The sequence below is a fragment of the Monodon monoceros genome, unplaced genomic scaffold (genome assembly GCF_005190385.1).
Source record: "Monodon monoceros isolate NGI ecotype Baffin Bay Population unplaced genomic scaffold, NGI_Narwhal_1 Super_Scaffold_21, whole genome shotgun sequence".
NCBI lineage: Eukaryota > Metazoa > Chordata > Mammalia > Artiodactyla > Monodontidae > Monodon > Monodon monoceros.
Window position 1 is genome coordinate 12,577,687 of NW_021703778.1, and position 9,157 is coordinate 12,586,843.

General features: G+C 39.6%; 1 protein-coding gene across 2 annotated transcripts in view; it reads right to left on the reverse strand.

The window, feature by feature from the left end:
- The window catches only part of ARMC3 (armadillo repeat containing 3), a 94,842-nt gene extending 92,613 nt beyond the window's left edge, over positions 1 to 2,229 (reverse strand). The window contains exon 1 of one of the 2 annotated variants that reach the window (XM_029238427.1): positions 2,201 to 2,213. The gene's annotated coding sequence lies outside the window, so the exon portion shown is untranslated. Of the gene's footprint in view, positions 1 to 2,200 lie in introns of both variants that reach the window. The other variant, XM_029238426.1, reaches the window with a different exon arrangement.
- Between the last annotated feature and the right edge of the window lie 6,928 nt (positions 2,230 to 9,157).

Below are 9,157 nucleotides of genomic sequence, written 5' to 3' on the forward strand. Positions count from 1 at the left end.
CTACCTCATGCTATACCTAATATGTTAAAACATTAAAATACACCCACATCCCCTGTTAAATATAATTTTCATCATAAAAAAGATATGAAATTTTGCATTTGAAATGACTCATCAGTTTGTACACCTGGAAATTCTTGCAAAATAAGAAAATTGTTTTCAAATGTAATTTTAATATTAATAAAACACTTAATATTTTTGAATTTTCTTTTCATATTTTAGACCAAATGCTTTTTTTCAGACCCCAAATATCTTTCTTTCACAGATACTTGAAAAGCACACAGATCCCAGACTTTGTGCCTATAATGTTTCAGGCAGACACACAGACTATTCTGGACAGATGAAAATCTGACCTATGATTTCTCTAGGAAAAAGAGATTTCACAGCTCTTTATAACCAATTCCAAGATATAGCAGCCTTTGCTTTACAAAAGAATTCCTTATGAATAACATTCAAGAAGCAAGTAAATTACACTCATAGAAAGTTACTTGAAGTCATCTGATTTTCTCTCAGGAACTTATTTTTCCCATTTCAGGATAGTGGTTTTGAGTAATTGCACACAAAAATACAGAGGCTGGAGTAGCCTAAACATACAGGATTACAGAGAACTGGCCCTCGGCAATATGGTGAAGTAGGAAGCATTTCGGGTTTTGGGGGGTTTTTGAGGTTTTTTTGCCGTAGGCGGGCCTCTCACTGTTGTGGCCTCTCCCGTTGTGGAGCACAGGCTCCGGACGCGCAGGCTCAGCAGCCATGGCTCACGGGCCCAGCCGCTCCGTGGCATGCGGGATCTTCCCGGACCGGTGCACGAACCCGTGTCCCTTGCATCGGCAGGCGGACTCTCAACCACTGCGCCACCAGGGAAGCCCCTGGTTTTTTTTTTGTTTTTTTTTTTTACCATATTGGATATAACAGTTAACAGGGGAGAAAATACACAGCTGACATAGTCCAGGGGCAGTGTACCCCAGAGATGACCCTAAGGTTTTTTTATAATTTGTAATCAACGTGATACAACTAAATTACCTTATTTTATTCTTTAAAGACTCATTTCCCTTTAAGGCTACAGAGACGTCAAATTAAGAAAATAAATCTCTGACTTTTTGAAGCAAACTAAACCTGTTTTCCTTGACTGTTTTACCACCTGCCCATTGATTTTTTATTGTGCTAAAATATACATCACATAAAATTTACCATTTTAACTATTTTTAAGTGTATAATTCTGTGTCTACTGTTCACTTATAAAGTAGAACATTTCATTACAGAGAATTTGGAAAACAAGGAAGGGAATATGGAATTTTAAAAAAATCACTCAGAAATAAGTTCAGGGAGATCAGCACTATTTGGATATAGCTCATTTTTTGTGTATTTTCTATAGTGATTTTAACATCTTACCTGGATTTCTATCTGCTATTCTCAACTTCCCTTCCTGGGACCATTTTCTTACTAAATTCTTAAACTAATGGACAAGTTCATGAAATCTCATTCTCCATTTATTGCTTCAATCATCATTAGTGGATCAGCATGTCATTTAAAATAATATTTTAAAATCCACCATCTAGCCAGTCCCCTGTTGTTGAGCATTTGTTTCCAATTTTCTGGAATTATGGACAAGGCTGCAAATGAACATCCTTAGACAATAAAATTTTCATCCACACCTGCAACTGTTTCTTTAGGAGAAATCCCTAGTAATAAAATAACTACTAGGTAAAAAGGTATGAACTTCACGGCATTGGACATGAAAACAAATCTGCTTTGAATATGCATCTTCTTGGTTATTGGAAAGGAGTCACATTTTTTCACGAATTTATTGATCTTCTTTGTGAACTTTCAGCCTATGCGATCTTAAACATTTTCTAACGAGATTTATTTTGAGAAGGGCTAGAACAATTGGGGGCCCACTTTTTGAGTTGCTCAGAGTCAAGTAACGGAATCTTAGACCCTCAGATCCTCACTCTGGGCCTCAGTTTTGTCACCTCTTTGTTAAATAGGAGGCGGCCGGCACGCTTATGAAATCCACGGGGACCACAGTCTAACACTGCGGGCGTAAGGCAGGGACCCAGCGGTCCTTACGAGGTGTTCCCTCAGTTGCCCCAGATGCCCCCCACACGCGGGGCACTGTCTCCTTCCCCAAAGGCTGCTGGGGCCTCTACCCTGGGCCTCTCTTCAAACCGCAGGGGTAACGGTGCAGCCGCCCTCCCGCCTTTACCTGCAGGGAGATCCCGCCGGGCAGCGGCTTCTCAGACCTGGCCAACTGCACCGGCTGCAGCCAGCTCGCGTCTCTAGTCCACTGTTGTGCCTGGTTGCTAGGCGACAGCGTGCCGCGCCTGCGCAATCCGCGCCCGCGTGCGCCGCGTCAGTGGAAGCGCGCGCTCGGCTTCCCGAGGCGCTCCTTTCCCCTTCGCGTGGAGAGGTAGGTACCCGAGGAGACGGTGTGCGCCCTCTGTACCTAAGTCCCGGGCTTCGGGGCAGTATAAACACTGGGAATCCTCTCCTTCCAGTTGTTGAGGGCCAGCCCTAGAGACAAGTGTAAATCGGGAGGCAGGGCCGCCTCAGTAGCTGGCCAGAGGACTGGCTATGGATTCACATACTCTGAGGTGCGGATGTCCCAGCGACAGGCCTCGGCCAGAGTCTCTGTGAGGTGACTTCCAAATCGCCACCTTCTGCCCGGACTCCGCCGAGCTGCCGACGTGCATTGCTAACTTGCCATGCACGAGGGTGTCCAGTCTGTCCCCACAGAACGTATCATGTCCCTTCAGAACCTCCTCCTCTTACACCTGTTTCCTCTTTTGCCATTTCTCCCAATAGCCTAGAAATGGCTTCCCCCTCCTCCCCCAACTCCAATCAGCACTTAAAGCAATCCGCCCTCCACTTTTTGTCCCCTGTCTATTCCCTCTCTTAAATCTTTACTGTCACCCCAGTCTAGGTCATCATTTTTTGCCTTCTAAGTGATGGTTTCGGTTTCTCTTCCCAGTGCTTTCTTGGTACCACAGATCAACCTTCGGGAAATTATTGCCCTAGTCATGTCACTCCCCTACTCAGACTTGAGCGGCTTCCTAAAATAAAGTCTAAGCTCGTTAGCCTGTTCTTCAAAGCCATCTGCCCCCCACCCAGTTCTATCTGTGCAGCCCGCCCCTGTCCCAAACACAAGCCCCAGCCAAACTTACTGTTCCCCCAAATTTTTCCATGCTTTTCTCCTTTAGATTTTTGCTCACTCTATTCCTTCATCATTTCATCTATTCAACAAATATTTATTAAGCATCCACCATTTGCCAGGTCATGGGCAACTTGCACAACTTCTGGAATATTCTTTCATTTCTGCATAATGAAGCCCAGCTCCAATGCCATCTTCATAAAATACTCTTTGATTGATCTTAGCAAAAAAAAATCTCTCCCTCTCCTGAATTCCCCTCAGGCTTTTTGAACTCCATCTGCTAGCTGTCTCCGTTGGCCTCCCAGTCCTAAGAGTGTTAGATGCTTCTTACAATTGCTTCTTTCCTATCCCTTTATGTCCTCTTCTTACCTTTTCAATTACCTGATAAACAGCTTTATACATATTTAACAGTTCTTTATATTAGATTTTGTATGGTCAAATAACATGTGATTTCCATCTCCTGCTTGGACCTTGAATAATACACTCCTGTTATCTTCAGCCTCTCTCTCTCTTCCCTTCAGTATATGAATACTGTGAAGTCTCTCATTTGCCTCATACAAAAAACAAAAAGCCTCCTTTGAACCTGTAGCTCCTTCTAGCTATCATTCTGTTTTTCTCTTTCTCTTCTTGACCATGAATTTCCCCCAAAGTAGCTTGCATTTGATACTTCCACATTTTTAACCTACATTCACTGTTCAAGCCATAGTGATCTGGTTTGGTCCTACCACTAAAACTACCCAAATCCATTGTCTGTTACTTAGACTCCATCTTTTTTGACATCGCTGCTGCAAATAACACTCTTGATGATACCTCATACTTGAAACACCTTCCTGGGTTTCCTTGATCCTCCTAGTTTCATAAGCATTATTTAAGGTCCTTTCTGTACAGCCTGAAATGTTGATATTTCCCAAGGATCTGTCCCTGGTTCTCTTGTTATATTATAGCTTTTTCAGGGTGATTTTACTTATTTTTGTGACTTCAAATGCCATATATATAGCTCCGCACCAGACTCCAGTACTGTGCTATAGGCTCATATAGCCTTCCTTTTTTAAAATTGAAGTATAGTTGATTTACAATGTTGTGTTAGTTTCAGGTGTACAGCGAAGAGATTCCTATATATATATATATATATATATATATATATATATACACATACATATATACATATATGTACATATGTATTGTTTTTCAGATTCTTTTCCCTTATAGGTTATTACAAAATATTGAGTATAATTCCCTGTGCTATACAGTAGGTCCTTGTTGGTTACCTATATTTTATATCATGTATCCTTCTTTTTATGGAAAGCTCCACCTGAATGTCCACAGGTGTTTACCACCTAAACTCATTATTTTCCCAATATAAACATTTTTCTATTTATCAGGGGGTACCACCACCCACCTAGATACCCAAGCATGAAGTCTGACAGTCATTCTAGACTTATTCTCCCTCGTATGCAGTTATTTGGATTCCCTTAAAAGTCTCTTGAATTTATTCTCACTTTTTCATTCCCATAGCCTGGGTACAGAGTGTCACCATCCTTTGCTTGATTTCATCAAACAAGCCTTCTGACACGTCTCCCATCCTCTGACTTTCTCCTGGCTTCAGTCCATCTTCTCCAGGATGACCCAGGTAATCTTTGTAATTTGTCTCTCTCCTCGCTGGTCCCCAGTCACTCCACCACATACATGATGAGATGCAATAAGATTCCTAAATTTGCATTCAAGACCTTGTTCTGGCTGACTCCTCCCTACTGCAATAGCTTCTCTAATCACTCAAAAAAAAAAAAAATAGCAAACTGCTCATAATTCTTCAAGGACACCATGACATTTTATGCCCTTAACTCTCCTAATCAACCTGAAACCTATCTGTCTTTCAAATTTTATTTTAGTCATGATTTCATCCAGAAAGTCTTAATTCTCCAAACATAATAAACATTTCTCATTTTGTACCTTACACCTGCTCTATTTCTGCTATTTTCACATGATATTGTAATTCGTTTGTTAATGTGTGTGTCTCCCCACCTTGGCTGTTTCCGAATATTCTTCAAATAACTCATTTATTGAGTACTTATTATGAGCCAGACAATTATGAAGTGGCTAAAATGCAGCATTAAACCCCCACCATAACCCTGTAAGGTACAAATGAAGTAATTGGCATAGGTCACTCTATCAATAAATGGCAGAGCCAGGAGTTGAGCTGACATCAGCTTGACTGTCAGTCATGTTCTGAACCAACACGTCATACCAGCCCATCCTGAAAATTCAGTGTTATAACAAATTGTAAAGGGTTTTCATGAAATAATTAAAACTGCTGTTTTGATTCTGTTTTTCCCCACAGACTTAGTCTTTACTGCACATGTCTGTTTTTTTTGAGGTCCTGTTTATACAGTTGGATGAGTTTTGGCAAATGTTTACAGTTGTGTGACCACTACCACAATTAAGATATAGAACATTTCCATCATCTCAATTTCCTTCATGCCCGTTTGAAGTCAAATCTCTCTCTCCATCCCACTTCCATGGGAACAACTGATCCGTTTTCTCTCCCTTTAATTTTGCATGTTTATGAACACCTTATATATGGAACCACACAGTACACTACCTTTTTGGTCTAACTTCTTTAACTTTGCAAATACTTTTGAGATTTGTCCGTGGTGTTGCATGTATCAATAGTTTGTTTCTCTCTATTGCTGAGTAGTGTTGCACTCCATGGATGTACAACATCCATTCACTGGTTGATGGACATTTGGGTTCTTTGCAGTTTTGGACTGTTATAAATAAATCTGCTCTAAACAGTTATACACAGGTTTTTGTGTGAACATATGTTTCTCCTTCTTTGGGAAAATACCCAAGAGTGTAATTTCTGGATCTTATGCCATGTGTGTGTTTGATGTTATGAGAACTTGCCAAACAGTTTTCCAAAGGAACTATACTATATTTGCATTCCCATCAGCAATGAGTCAGACATCCAGTTGCTTTATATGCCCTACAACACTTGATATTGTCAGGCCTTTTAATTTTAGTCTTCCTATTGGGTATGTAGTGCTATCTCCTTCTGGCTTTAATTTGCATTTCCTTCATGACTAATCATGATGAGCTGATTCTCTGTACTTGTTAACCATTTCTGCATTTTCTTTTGTGAAGCATCTGTTCAAATATTTTTCCTACTTTTAATTGGGCTGTTTGTCTTATTACTGAGTTGCAAGAATTTGCTATACATTCTGGATCAGGTCATTTATCATATATATAATTTGGAAATATTTTTGGACCTGGTTCATTACAGTGGAAAATGAAATTTAGAGACCATAATCTAAACACTAGCGTTGCTCATTGCTACTAGGTTGGTCATTCCTTCTAGGCCTTCTCAGAAGCCTGGTGAAGCTCTGAATTCAGCACGCATTATAAACCAGATATCTACAGATCCAGACCATGGTTATAACAGATAAGATATCATTGTGGGGCAGGCATAGGCACTCTCTGGTTCTCTAGCCACGGCTTCTACTGGGATCTTAAAACTGTCATTTTCTGTCTCAGAACTACTAAATATAATTAGAAGTAGTTCACCCTCCCCACATCCCTTGTAACCCTTCTGTCCACCACACTGTGCTATGGCAGTAGTCACTTATTCTGTCAGAACTCTTCATTAGGTACTTCTTTTTAGGAGACCACAAGTGACTCCCAATAAGCCATCCTCTCAAAGTAAGCAAATATTCAGTTTTCAAATTCAATCAGGTCAAATAGCCAGTCCCAGATTTACATCTTTGAACTTCTAAGATCAATAATCACTTCTACTTTCAGTTACTGTGTCATTTGAAGTCCCATTGCAGACAACAAAATCTATTCTAGTTAGCAGGGAATTAGAGATTTATAGCATTGTTGCAAAGGCTGGAGAAACAGGTTCTAGGCTGATATTTCAGAGATGACTTTCAAAACAATACTGCAGAGCATAATTCACAATAACTATGAAGTGAAAACAACTTGTGTCCACTGACAGATGAATGGATAAAGAAAATGTGTATCTATGTACAATGGAAGATTATTCAGCCATAAAAAGAAGGGACTCCTGCCATTTATGCCAACATGGATGGACTTTGAGGACATTATGCTCAGTGAAATAAGTCAGACAGAGAAAGACAAATGCAATATAATTTCACTTTATATGTGGAACCTAAAAGCATCGAACTCATAGAAACAGAATAGAATGATGTTGCCAGGGGCTGAGGGGTCTGGGAAAATGGGAAGGTGTTGATCAAAAGGTATAAGCTTTCAATTATAAGATTAATAAATTCCAGGGATGTAAAGTATAGCCTGGTGATTATAGTTAACAATACTGTATTGTATACTTGAAAGTTGCTATAAGAATGGAGCTTTAATAGTCTCATCATAACAACAACAACAACAAAATGTTAACTATATGAGGTGAAGGATATATCAACTAACCTTATTGTGGTAATCATTCTATAATACCTACATGTATCAAATCATCATAGTGTACACTTTAAACTTATACAATGTCGTATGTCAATTATATCTCAATGAAGCTTGGGAAAAATACTGCAGAAGTGGCTAAACAAGAAAGCCAAGGAATCAGGAAGTTTAAGTCACTTTCATGCAGAATAAGGAGGATTTTCTCCAATTAGCATTTACCTTCTTCATTAATTCTTTTCCTCCTCAGCCAGTTTTTTGGTTGTTGCTGTCATGGAAAAGTTATCAAGTGAAGCAATAGTGCCTAACGAATCAGGCCAGCTCCACTCCACACAACTTAGACCTTGGAGAGAGAAAGATTTAAACTTCTTAAAGCGTTTGCAAGCTCAAAATAAAAAATGAAATTCTTTTATGAAAATAGTTATACCTTTATGAAATTAAGCTCAATTTCATAGCTAAAGCCAAGTCACACACGCACAATTGCAGAATCGTTCAGTTTAACAGCCTCTGTGAAAGTTGTCTATGTTTGGGACCAGCAAGGCAAAGGCAAGGAAAAGATGTCATTTTTGAAGAGCACCATAAGTAGATGCATTTATGGCATGTGAGGTGCCATAAAAATAGCACTAATCTAGAAGATAATTAAATCAAATGATTGATGAATCCACAGACATTATGAAGTGTGACGAGTTAATAGATCTAGTTACATAACCTGAAGAGTAATGCTTCAAAAAAGACATTATTTATTCTGGAAAGAGGCACCAAAACAAAGACCTTAAGGTAAAATATTTAAAGTGCTAATGAATATTTTGAAACAAATAAGATGTATTAGGAATACTGCTTAAATGTATGTATTGATGGTTTAATTGTAGGTTAAAGGGTTTACATCTATAGTTTGTTCCCAAAATCCTATCAGTGAAAGAACTCAATGTTTTGATTACAGAGAAATGTTGGTGTAAAGATTTTCCATGGATCCATATTCTACATTAAATGATAATCTCAAAATGGTGAATCCAAGCCACTGCAGTCATAGCTGTTTACAGCTTTATGCAAAAATTAAGATTAAAAAAACACTCTGCCAGTTCATACCAAAGAGGATGACCAATGAAAAATTTTCTCAAGAGTTTCTGAGCTAAAAGAATTAAAATTCTGGCTCTAAGTGTGGGTATAGATAATTCTTACTTTGAAAATTGGAAGGTTGGTTTGTTGGCTTAAAAAATGTATGAACTGGGACTTCCCTGGTGGCGCAGTTGTTAAGAATCCGCCTGCCAATGCAGGGAACACGGGTTCGAGCCCTGGTCCGGGAAGATCCCCTTAGTTGCGGAGCAACTAAGCCCTTGTGCCACAACTACTGAGCCTGCGCTCTAGAGCCCGCAAGCCACAACTACTGAGCCCGAGTGCCACAACTACTGAAGCTCACGCACTTAGAGCCCGTGCTCCGCAACAAGAGAAGCCCCCACTCACTGCAACTAGAGAAAGCCCGCGTGCAGCAGTGAAGACCCAACACAGCCAAAAATAAAATTAATTAATTAAAAAAATGTACGAACTAATATTTTGAGTGTGTTAATGAACATGATCCAACATTGGAAAGAT